Below are 12,686 nucleotides of genomic sequence, written 5' to 3'. Positions count from 1 at the left end.
GGGACAACAAGGTGCAGTTGGGGTGGGTTTAAAGTTGAAACAAAAGATAGCTGGAAGGGAAATAAATCGCAGCTTTACTGATAACAGGAATAGAGCGGAGTAAAATACACAGAATACCCATGGGAGGCACACACAACACGTGGAGGACGCACTGCTCTCCTATGTGTAAGGAATGAAAAGAGACCAAATCAACCATGAAGGGAGGGAAGGAAAACCGACATAAGACAGGCTTTGTACTCCACTCCAATGGAAATGTTGAAAACATGATAATATATAAGGAAGCTAAAGCTGTTCCAAATCGCAATTCGTTCATTAAAGGTGTGTATTCCTTTCCTACTGGCAAGCAATGTCCCACTGCAAATAGGGACATTGCTTGTCAGTAGGAAAGGAATACACATCTTTAATGAATGATTTCTGATTTGGAACAGCTTTAGCAGGCTAGGTGGATCGGCCATGCTAAATTGCCCATAGTGTTCAGGGGTGTGTGGCTTATAGGGGGATGGGTCTGGGTGGGATGCTCCAAGAGGCACTCGTTGGGCCGAAGGGCCTGTTTCCACACTGTAGGGAATCTAATCTAATTCCACCAAGTAAAATGCATTCACCTTGTATGAAAGATGTTGTGATTTCCGGTGCTCCATGTGAACAGTCAGTTAACCTTTGAAATCAATCCAAATTCAGCTTTACTTTCAGATTCTTTTAGCAGGCATGTTACTGCAATGAATCAAGGCGAATGTATCTCACATAATATATGCACGTCAAACCTGCCTACAATATCTACTGTATCCTGTCCAGTTACCAAAACAGTACTTGTGATGCAGTCAGAACCTTTGCCTCCCTTTCACATAGGTTGCTTCAGTATCAAACCCAATATCAACAAGGAACAAAAACAGAAGTTGCTGGAAAAGCTCAGCAGGTCTGGTAGCATCTGTAAAGAAAGAATCAGAGTTAACATTTTGGATCTGGTGACCTTTCCTCAGAACCAACAGCTTCTGTGCTCCTAAGATACTGCTTGGCCTGCTGTGTTCATCCAGCTCTACACTTTGTTATCTTGGATTCTCCAGCATCTACAGTTCCCATTATCTCTAACATGTTTGGGTCTGTCAAGAAATTCAAGCCTGTCCTTCAGAAGCCTGTACAGAAAGATGAGTGCTTACTTAGTTCTCTAAAGGAAGCTACCCATTTTGGACAAAGCAAAGTACAGCTTAGAAAGATTTCTGATACAGTGATAAATGGTAACTTTAAAAAAGATGAAATTATTGCACCAGAGAATTAACACTTTTGGCATCTAGTGGAACACACAGTGGAATTACAAAACTGAAGCAGACAACTTCTACAGTATCAAAAGTGCTACAGGATAAAGGGATACAGGAGAACCAGCCACTGCATCTTGTGCTCATCCTCCTCCTCCTCCAGATTTTCCAAAAACTGAGAAATTTACCACCAAAACTGTTGCGAATATAGATCCTGCTTTCTCCCCATGACCTTTGATCCCATTTGCCTCAAGTGCTACATCTGGTAACCTTGAATACATTCAATATTTTAGCATCAACTACTTTCTGTGGTAATGAATTCCACAGGCTCACCACTTGTAGGGTGAAGAAATGTCTCCTCATCTCTGTACTAAATCCCCTACGTAGAATCTTCATTCTGTGACCAGAGAAATTTACCACCAAAACTCTTGCGAATATAGAAGAGGCACAAACTGCATTGTTAGAAGCGATTCAGTGGGGCACCTGTGCAGCTCACTTTCGACACCCTGACAGGATGGGAGACAGTTATAAGTGGGACAAAAGGGAAAACTGGAGGCCAGGCTTCTGTGCTGTGCAAGTGCACCGAACCTTGTCGAAGTGTTAACTCTTTATCATCTGGTATGAATGCGGCTTTGTTTGTTGGCTGCTAAATGTCACCCTGTATAATTTGTATCTTTTTATTCCTTGGAACTCGAGATCTGGGGATACTTTGAAGTTTTGGTTAGCATTTTGGAAATGTGTGGTGAGTTGAGAGTGTGTGGTGTGCCTGTATCTGTGTGGACCGTGTATGGTTTTAAGAAACCATCAGCGATTGTGTAAATTGAAAATTTGCAAAATGTTGATTCAAAAATTTGGTTCGTAAAGCCTGGTAAAATTCCAGGGATGGCTGGTCTGACATATGAGGAGAGATTGACTAGGTTGGGATTGTTTTCACTGGAGTTCAGATGAATAAATGGGGGATCTCATGGAGGCTAAGAAAGTTCTAACAGGACTGGACAGGGTAGAGACAGGGAGGATGTTCCCGATGTTGGGTGTGTCCAGAACCAGGGGTCACAGAATGAAGATTCTAGGTAGACAATTTAGGATGGAGGTGAGGAGACATTTCTTCACCCTACAAGTGGTGAGCCTGTGGAATTCATTATCACAGAAAGTAGTTGATGCTAAAATATTGAATGTATTCAAGAGGTGACCAGATGTAGCACTTGAGGCAAATGGGATCAAAGGTTATGGGGAGAAAGCAGGATCAGGCTATTGGGTTGGGCAATCAGGCATGATCATGAAGAATGGTGGAGCAGGCTCGAAGGGCCAAATAGCCTGCTCCTGTTCCCCTATCTGCTATGTTTCTGTGTATCTGTGAACTGACTCCGTGTTGTGTTTGCAGTGGGTGAACTTTAATCCCAGAAATTACCATGTTTGGAATTTCATTTACTGGCCAGAATGAACTTCCAAATGTTGTTTTGACACGAGTGAATCTTTAATTCCCGATGATAAGATATTCAAGCAATAGGGACATTGGAATGTTGAAAATGCAATTCCTTGCATGTGAGGGGTTTAGGCAAGGCAAATTTAACAATGCGGTGGGCTTTTCCTTCCTTCAAGGAAGAGAAAAGATGGATGATGTGATTATGTGAAAGAGTTTGCACTCCACCCCTTTTTGAATCCTTAGTAGATTCATGCTAATTAACCCATTCTGCTTGACATGGAATGGATGGAGCTTGTTTTATTTAGAAATTGGAAACACTGAAGGCTGAACCTATTTGCAGAATTCTTTTGCAATATAGTGATGGATGAGGTATCCTCGATCCATCAAGCAATTCAGCAATAACACATTCCAGTGTTGAGGAAGTACTGTGGAAATATCAATTATAATGAGTGCCAGGAATCTTGAAACCATTGAGTCTGGGTACGCTTAAGCATATCATGACAAAAACTATATTAAGACTCACATGACCTGGTATTCTAAAACATTTAAATGGAATAGTTACCTGATGATTTAGAGGAATTCGAGAAAATGATAAAGTGCATTCAGACACAGTCCTCTGATGAATGGTCTAGGCCCGAAACGTCAGCTTTTGCGCTCCTAAGATGCTGCTTGGCCTGCTGTGTTCATCCAGCTCCACACTTTGTTATCTTACATACACAGTCTCAATGGTTCAATACATTAAAATATGGTTAGCAACTTCACAAGAGTAAACAGAATGTTGAATTTGGACAAATTTACATAGCGATAGATCAAATCTCTAGAATAAGTTATCAAGTAGCTTTAAAAAATGTGGGTCATCTTAGAAAAAGAACAAACAAAGTATGTTGTGCCTGAATCAAACAGAAATGATTGAGAAGATTTGTAGCTCAGGTTGAGGTTCTGGATGTGAGTTTGCTCGCTGAGCTGGAAGGTTAGCTTTCAGATGTTTCGTCACCTTTTTTTTCATTTGAAAAAATATACTTTATTCATAAGATGTACAAAAAATAAAACATATTTATACACCTACCCAGTCATGCAAGCTGCTCTGGGTTACCCAGGGGGTACGTACACCAACTCAAGGAAAAAAACAAAACAAAGAAGAAAAACAAAGCAAAGAAAATACCCCGGCAGTCGTCTCCCCGCACAGTCCCAGTTGGCCCCCTGACCAGTTGGGGAAGGCGCCAGCTGGGCCCAGTTACCAGATAGGGCCCTTTTTTCTATTCTGGACGAGGGGTTTCATACGGTGGTCTTTCCCCACCGTGCCTTGGCGGCGGCTGCTCCAAGCTTTAGTGCGTCCCTCAGCACGTAGTCCTGGACCTTGGAGTGCGCAAGTCTGCAACACTCGGTCGGGGTCAGTTCTTTCAGCTGGCAGACCAGCAAGTTGCGGGCAGACCAAAGAGCGTCTTTCACCGCATTGATGGTCCTCCAGGTGCAGTTGATGTTGGTCTCAGTGTGCATCCCGGGAAACAGGCCGTAGAGCACGGAGTCCTGCGTCACAGAGCTGCTCGGGACGAACCTCGACAAATACCACTGTATCCCCTTCCAGACCTCCTGCACATAGGCACACTCCAGAAGGAGGTGATCGACAGTCTCATCCCCTCCGCAGCCGCCTCGAGGGCAGCGTGCAGTGGCGCAGAGATTCCGGGCATGCATAAAGGATCTCACTGGCAGACCCCCGCTCACCACCAGCCAAGCAATGTCCTTGTGCTTGTTTGAAAGTTCTGGCGATGAGGCATTCTGCCAAACGACTTTGGCAGTCTGCGTGGGGAACGACACAACAGGATCCACCCTTTCCATTTCCTGAAGGGTCTCGAGGATACTACGTGCTGACCACTGCCTGATGGCCTTGTGGTCAAAGGTGTTTCCCTTCAAAAATTTCTCCACGAAGGACAGGTGGTACGGGACGGTCCAACTACTCGGAGCGTTCCGCGCAACGAGGCCAGGCCCATCCTTCGCAACACCGGGGACAGGTAGAACCTCAGTAAGTAGTGACACTTAGTGTTTGCGTTCTGAGGATCTACGCACAGCTTGATGCAGCCGCACACAAAGGTAGCTATCAGGGCGAGGGTGGCATTCGGTACGCCCTTTTCCCCATTTTCCAGGTCTTTGTACATGGTGTCCCTGCGGACCCGGTCCATCCTCGACCCCCAAATGAAGTGGAAGATGGCCCGGGTGACCGCAGCGGCGCAGGTCCAGGGAATAGGCCAGGTCTGCGCCACGTACAACAGTACCGAAAGCCCCTCGCACCTGACAACCAGGTTCTTACCCGCGATGGAGAGGGACTGGAGCATCCACCTGCCCAGCTTCTGCTTCAGTTTGATGATACGCTCCTCCCAAGTCTTAGTGTACGCCCCAGCTCCACCGAACCAAACGCCCAGCACCTTCAGGTAGTCTGTCCTGACGGTGAAGGGGATGAAGGAGCGGTCGTCCCAGTTCCCGAAGAACATGACCTCGCTCTTACCCCGACTGACTTTGGCACCCGAGGCCAGTTCAAACCGGCCGCAGATGTCCAACAGCCTACTCACCGACCGATGATCGGTGCAGAAGACGGCGACGTCGTCCATGTACAGGGAGGTCTTGACCTGAAGGCCTCCGCTGCCTGGGATAGTCACGCCCTTCAGGCTCATGTCCTTCCTGATGGATGCGTCGAAGGGCTCCACACAGCACATGAACAAGGCAGGAGAGAGCGGGCAGCCCTGCTTGACTCCAGATCTGACGGGAAAACTGTCCAATTCCCAACTGTTGATCAAGACTGCGCTAACAATGTTGGTGTAGAGCAGCCGGATCCAATTGCGGATGCCCTCCCCGAACCCCAATTTGGAGAGGACGTCCCTCACGTAAGCATGAGAGACCCTGTCGAAGGCCTTCTCCTGGTCCAGGCTGACGAGGCAGGTGTCCACTCATCTGTCCTGCATGTAGGCGATCGTATCCCTGATGAGCGCGAGGCTCTCAGCGATCTTCCTGCCCAGCACAGCACAGGTTTGGCCAGGGTGAATCACCGACTCCAGGACAGACCTGACCCGGTTGGCTATGATCTTGGCCAAGATTTTGTAGTCCATATTCAATAGTGAAATGGGACGCCAATTCTTAATTTCTTCCCTCTCCCTCTTGTAAATGAGGGTGATGATGCCCTTCCTCATGGACTTGCACATTTCCCCTGCCCGAAGCGCACTATCGTACACTTCCAGCAGGTCCTGGCTGACCAGGTCCCACAGAGCGGAATACAGCTCGACCAGTAAGCCGTCGCTCCCGGGAGTCTTATTCCTCTCCAAGGACTTGAGGGCTCTGGTCAGCTCGTCCAGGGATATCGGCCGGTCCAGCCACTCCCTCGTGGCGTCGTCTAAGGCCTCCGTGATAGACGACAGGAACAACTCAGAGGCCGTGCTGTCCGTGGGCTTCATGTCGTACAGTCCGGCATAGAAGGATCTGTTGATCTTCAAAATGTCGGGCCGAGACGACGTCACCGAGCCGTCGTCCTCCTTCAGCCGACGAAGCACAGAGCTCTCTTTGTGCACCTTCTGAAAGAAGAAACGCGAGCACGTGTCGTCCTGCTCCACGGAGCGGACCCTGGACCGGAAGATTATCCTGGAGGCCTCCGCGGCGAAGAGCGAGGCTTGCTGGCCCCTCACCTTGCGGATGTCCTCTGTGACATCGACCCCCATCAACTGCAGAAGGAGCAGGTTCTGCACCCTTGTCTGGAGTCGCAACAGCTTTCCACGCCTCTCTCTCGCCTTCCGAACACCCTTGAGGACAAAGAACCTCTTGATGTTCTCCTTCACCGTCTCCCACCAGTTGCCCGGAGACTCAAAGAGGGGTTTCACGGTTCTCCAACCGGCGTACTCCCTCTTAAGCTCCTCGACGTTCTCTGGGGTCAACAGAGTCGTGTTGAGCTTCCACGTCCCCTTGCCGGCCGGCTGGTCGTCCTGTAAGTGACAGTCGGCCAGCAGGAGGCAGTGGTCAGAGAAGAACACCGGCTCGACGCCAGTGGACGTGACCGAGAACGTCCGTGACACAAACAGGAAGTCTACCCTTGAGCGAATAGACCCGTCTGGCCACGACCAGGTGTACCTACGCTGCGCTCCGTCTGCAGGGGTGCTGAAGACGTCGAGCAGCTTGGCGTCCTTCACCGTGCCCATCAGGAATCTGGACATCACATCCAGTTGACTCCCCCCACCCGCTGTCTCCACACCAGATCTTCCATCTGCATCGATGATGCAGTTGAAGTCTCCGCCTAGGATGACTAGCCTGGACGTAGCCAGCAGGGGTGGAAGCCGCTGCAGGATGGCCAACCGCTCACTCCGTACCGCTGGGGCGAACACATTGATCAGCCTCAGGGGAGCGTTCCTGTAGGTGACGTCAGCCACTAGGAGGCCCCCCCCACCACCTCCTGAACTTGAGAGATGGTGAAGTTGCGCCCCTGCAGCAGAATAGCCAGGCCTGAGGAGCGACAGTCATTACCCCCCCAACCAGTTTGAAGGCCCACAGGTCCAGGCGCCGGACCATTTCCCGTACCTGCTGAGGTACGGTATCCCGCACTCCTGCAGAAACAGGAGGTCCGCCTTGATGGTGGTCAGGTAGGCCAACGTGGACACACATCTCGCGGTTGACTTGACGCTGTGCACATTAATGCTCGCAATTCGTACCCCCATTGTGGGCAGTGACCGCAGTACCCTCCCCAAGTCCAAGGTCCAGCCCCTCCATCTGTCCCTTCATGCCCATTGCCCGGGCTAACTGCTGGATGCTCTCCGGGCTCAGGAAACCGTCCGTGCTGCCTTCCAGGTGGCATCCCCCCATCGGGGATACGGAGGCAGCAGAGTCCGGCTCTGGGTCAGGCTGAGGACGCGCTGTTTCCTCCTTCCTGCCTGGAAGTTCCGGGGGGCCCTCCAGGGCCCCAGCGGCACGTGACTGGGTGTCGGAGGGAGCCTCAGGACACCTCCCCTCACCTGGAAGCGGGGTGCCGCTTTCCTTCTCCCTTGAGATCTCTAGCTTCTGCTTTGGGCGGGCCCTCTCCGAATCCCCCTCGTCAGAGGAGCTCTTATAGCCCCCCTGTAGCTGCCTCTTCCTGCCTGATGGCTGCGGTTCCTGGGCCCACCGACGCACCTTCCTCCTCGCTTTCCGGACCATCGCCCACTCCCCTGGGTCACCTGTCGCCGCCTCCATCGACTCCGGGTTGTCGGAGGGGGAGCGGAGCCTGGAGGGGCGCTTTGCTGGCCTCGGGCCCATCCTGCGGGGCTGGGCCCTCCTGCAAGACCTGGCCCTTCTGCACATTAGTGGGGTCCTTGCAGGGCGCTGGTGCCTTCCTCTCCTCCGGGGGGGCAGGCCCCGCATTGCCCCTACCAGCAACCTGGGCATAGGTGGTCCTCCGCCGCGGGCATGCCCTATAGTGGTGGCTCACTTCCCCGCAAAGGTTGCAGCTTTTCTCTTGTGGGCAATCCTTTGCAAGGTGTCCCTCCTCCCTGCAGTTCCTGCAGATGGTGACTTTGCAGTCAGCCGCCATGTGACCTGACCTACCACAGGCATGGAAGACTTTAGGTTGCCCTGCGTAGGTCAGGTAGCCCTTGCTCCCGCCGATCGCGAAGCTGGACGGTGGGTGTACGATGTTCCCGTCCGCGCCCATCGTCAGCATCACCTTGACCTGCCTCTTACTAGTCCAGATGCCAAAGGGGTCCACGATGTCAGTTAGGTCCCCTTCCACCTTCACGTACCTTCCAAGGAAGTCAGGACATCAACTGCTGGCACATGAGGGTTGTACATGTGTACAGTCACCGTACGGCTCCTCTGCGCTGGCATCACGAACAGCGGGACAGCGGTCAATACAGAGAGGGGGCCCTCACCTCCTTTCTCCTTGAAAACCTCCAGGAAGCGCTCGCAAACCTTGGCACTCCTGAAGATTACATCGTAAAAACCTCCTCTGGCGAAATCCTGCAGGCAGTAAATGTCCGCAGCAGCGAACCCACAACAGTCCAACAGGACCCTCTTCACGAAGAAAGTGCAGTCCACAGGTGCACCTTCATCTACCTTCTTCACGGAAACACGGATGGTGTTCCGGACCCCCTGACCTGGGGCGCGAGCACTTGCCGCAGTCATCGTTGCAGGTTGGCTGCACCCCTGAACCAGCGTTAGGCTGAAGCCAGCATTAAGATCCACCGGTTGCAAGGATGCACAGCCAACCCGACGTCTTCCTTCCACCTCCAACACAGCGCTGTCCTCCTCTCGGTCCACCGAAGAGTGGGTCTTTATTTTGTTCCAGATGTAAGCTAGTTCACTGAGCTGGAAGGTTTTTTCCCAGATATTTTGTCACCATTCTAGGTAACATCAACAGTGAGCCTCCGATGAAGTGCTGGTGTTATGTCCCGCTTTCTGTTTATCTGTTGGGTTGGTGATGTCATTTCCTGTTCTTTTTCTCAGTGGATGGTAGATTGGCTCCAAATCAATGTGTTTGTTGATGGAGTTCCGGTTGGAATACCATGCTTCTAGGAATTCTTGTGCGTGTCTCTGTTTGGCTTGTCCTAGGATGGATGTATTGTCCCAATGGTATCAATGTCGACTTCACAAGCTTCAAAATCTCCCCTCCCCCTACCGCATCCCAAAACCAGCCCAGCTTGTCTCCACCTCCCTAACCTGTCGTTCCTCACACCTCAAGCCCCATCCCCATCTCCTCCCTACTGACCATCCCTCCCCCTTGACCTATCCGCCCTCCCTGGACTGACCTATCCCCTCCCTAACTCCCCACCTACATTCACCTTTACTGGCTCCATCCCCACCTCTTTGACCTGTCTGTCTCTTCTCTGCCTATCTTCTCCTCTGTCCGTCTTCTATTTGCCTCCCCCACTCTCCCTATTTATTTCAGAACCCCCTGCCCCTCCCCATTTCTGAAGAAGGGCCTAGGCCTGAAACGTCAGCTTTCTTGCGCCTCCGATGCTGATTGGCCCGCTGTGTTCATCCAGCTCTAACCCTTGTTATCTCAGCTTTCTTTTGGTGATGTTTATGTCCTTGTCTTTGTGTTTAAGAAGGATTGAATTGTTCATCAAGCCACTACCCAAGGCATTGAGACCATAGGTGGAGACACTAGTAAGATCTCATAGAATATTTGATAAAATCACCTGGGAGTCAAGAATGCATGCCATGGTCTTAGGGCACCGAAGCAAGTGTGTAAAAGTGAATATTACCTCAGAGGTAACAAACATGCCACTGAAGAACGGGTCTCAGACACGTACACCTACTTGACAAAAGGATTAATGTGGCTTGGAAGAGCATGAAAACCTAGCTTAAACAATCAGATATGGACACAAAATCCATAAAGAAACTAACTTTTAAAACAATGAAAGTAATATTTGTGAAAGGGATGTAAAAAGAATTCCAATAAAACTGAACAGTGTGATTGGCTATTGTGCCAAAATGTTACAGAAATGAAAGAGTACAGATTCTGGGAGGAGTAATAGTGGACTGAGAGAAAGGGGTTATCAGATGACACACAGATGTCCCACCTTGAGCATTTGTATGTCTAAACTTTCAGGTGAATCTGTGATGTGTTGGGGCACTTAGCGTATGTGAAAAAAGGCTGAGCTAACTCTCAGGTGGTGTAGAAAGCTGTGAAAGGGAATTGAAAACAAAAACAAATCAAGGAACCTGAATCTAGAAAATGCTGAATTTTCGAGCAAATTATGTAAATAGATTAACTGAAAACAAATGTGTGTGATAGTCTTGTCACCTCAGTCAGATGACTTGACTTGGTTCGGGGGTGATATGTATACCTGTGTGTGTGTGTGTGTGTGTGTGTGTGTGTGTGTATATAAGAGCCATCCCCCAAAGGCCACTACAATCATTAATTTGATGATACATCCTATTATTGTATTCTTTGTATTGATGCTAGCTATTTTCATTGTAGTTTTAATCTTCTAGCGTAGGTTACATTGTCTTCTTATACATTCTTGTACGGCTGTCGCTGATTTGTGTCTGCGTCTGCAATTGTATTTTGCGCTGTCAAATATCATTGGGGTGGATTGTATAGGATGGGCTGAATGTTAATGATGGTATTCGGCAGCTGCATGAGAAGATAGGATGTACAGGATGGGCTGAAGGGCTCAGACTCAATAAGCTGTATGAACTTGGATGAGTCCTGTGAGCATTCCTGTACGTGCAGCAAACAGCACAATTAAAAAAGACCTGTTTCCTGTACAAGCCAGCAGTTTTGCATGTTGTTTCAGTTGTTTTCTGTACTGGTTGTTTGTGATACCGTGTAACAGAGAGAGAGAGCTTCGTTCCAAGTTACTGCTACTGCTAGACTTCTCCACAGCTCGGAATTGCGAGCAGTGCCAGGAATGAACCTAAGCCGCCAGACTAGCCATCGATCAAGGGGTCCCTGAAGGACAGAAGGATTTGAGATTTGTTGCTTGTTTTTATTTCTTTTTCTCTTCCATTTATTATTATTTGGGGCGGCACAGTGTTTCAGTGGTTAGCACTGCAGCCTCACAGCGCCAGGGAGCCAGGTTTGATTTCAGCCTCAGGCAACTGTCTGTGTGGAGTTTGCACATTCTCCCCGTGTCTGCGTGGGTTTCCTCCGGGTGCTCCGGTTTCCTCCCACAGTCCAAAGATGTGCAGGTTAGGTGGATTAGCTGTGCTAAATTGCCCATAGTGTTCAGGGGTGTGTGGATTATAGGAGGATAGGTCTGGGTGGACTCAAGGGGCAGTGTGGACTTGTTGGGCCGAAGGGCCTGTTTCCACACTGTAGGGAACCCAGTCTAATCTAATTACCACTATAATCATTTATCTGACTCTCATGATCATTTATTCTTACTTAATGAATATTCATATTTAAGCAAATTGCTGTTGACAAACCTTCTCTTACTTACATTTAACCAAATCTGAAAAGAACTGCTTAGATACACACTATGATCCAAGACAGGTCCCCAAGTGGAAAATGAGGTACTGATGAATTTTATCAGAGATAATGGGAACTGCAGATGCTGGAGAATTCCAAGATAATAAAATGTGAGGCTGGATGAACACAGCAGGCCAAGCAGCATCTCAGGAGCACAAAAGCTGACGTTTCGGGCCTAGACCCTTCATCAGAGAGGGGGATGGGGAGAGGGAACTGGAATAAATAGGGAGAGAGGGGGAGGCGGACCGAAGATGGAGAGTAAAGAAGATAGGTGGAGAGAGTGTAGGTGGGGAGGTAGGGAGGGGATAGGTCAGTCAAGGAGGTGGGATGAGGTTAGTAGGTAGATGGGGGTGCGGCTTGGGGTGGGAGGAAGGGATGGGTGAGAGGAAGAACCGGTTAGGGAGGCAGAGACAGGTTGGACTGGTTTTGGGATGCAGTGGGTGGGGGGGAAGAGCTGGGCTGGTTGTGTGGTGCAGTGGGGGGAGGGGACGAACTGGGCTGGTTTAGGGATGCAGTAGGAGAAGGGGAGATTTTGAAACTGGTGAAGTCCACATTGATACCATATGGTTGCAGGGTTCCCAGGCGGAATATGAGTTGCTGTTCCTGCAACCTTCGGGTGGCATCATTGTGGCACTGCAGGATGCCCATGATGGACATGTCATCTAGAGAATGGGAGGGGTAGTGGAAATGGTTTGCGACTGGGAGGTGCAGTTGTTTGTTGCGGACTGAGCGGAGGTGTTCTGCAAAGCGGTCCCCAAGCCTCCGCTTGGTTTCCCCAATGTAGAGGAAGCCGCACCGGGTACAGTGGATGCAGTATACCACATTGGCAGATGTGCAGGTGAACCTCTGCTTAATGTGGAATGTCATCTTGGGGCCTGGGATGGGGGTGAGGGAAGAGGTGTGGGGACAAGTGTAGCATTTCCTGCGGTTGCAGGGGAAGGTGCCGGGTGTGGTGGGGTTGGAGGGCAGTGTCGAGCGAACAAGGGAGTCACGGAGAGAGTGGTCTCTCCGGAAAGCTGACAGGGGAGGGGATGGAAAAATGTCTTGGGTCGTGGGGTCGGATTGTAAATGGCGGAAGTGTCGGAGGATAATG

The 12,686-nt window shown here is 50.0% G+C and overlaps 1 protein-coding gene across 2 annotated transcripts in view; it reads left to right on the top strand.

The window, feature by feature from the left end:
* The window catches only part of wdr17 (WD repeat domain 17), a 142,313-nt gene that overhangs the window by 23,843 nt on the left and 105,784 nt on the right, over positions 1–12,686 (top strand). The gene's annotated exons all lie outside the window — the stretch shown is intronic.

This window comes from Stegostoma tigrinum, chromosome 3, assembly GCF_030684315.1.
Source record: "Stegostoma tigrinum isolate sSteTig4 chromosome 3, sSteTig4.hap1, whole genome shotgun sequence".
In the NCBI taxonomy this organism is placed as follows: Eukaryota; Metazoa; Chordata; class Chondrichthyes; order Orectolobiformes; family Stegostomatidae; genus Stegostoma; species Stegostoma tigrinum.
The sequence above is the reverse complement of the archived record's forward strand: the minus strand, read 5'-3'. Positions and strand labels throughout refer to the sequence as shown.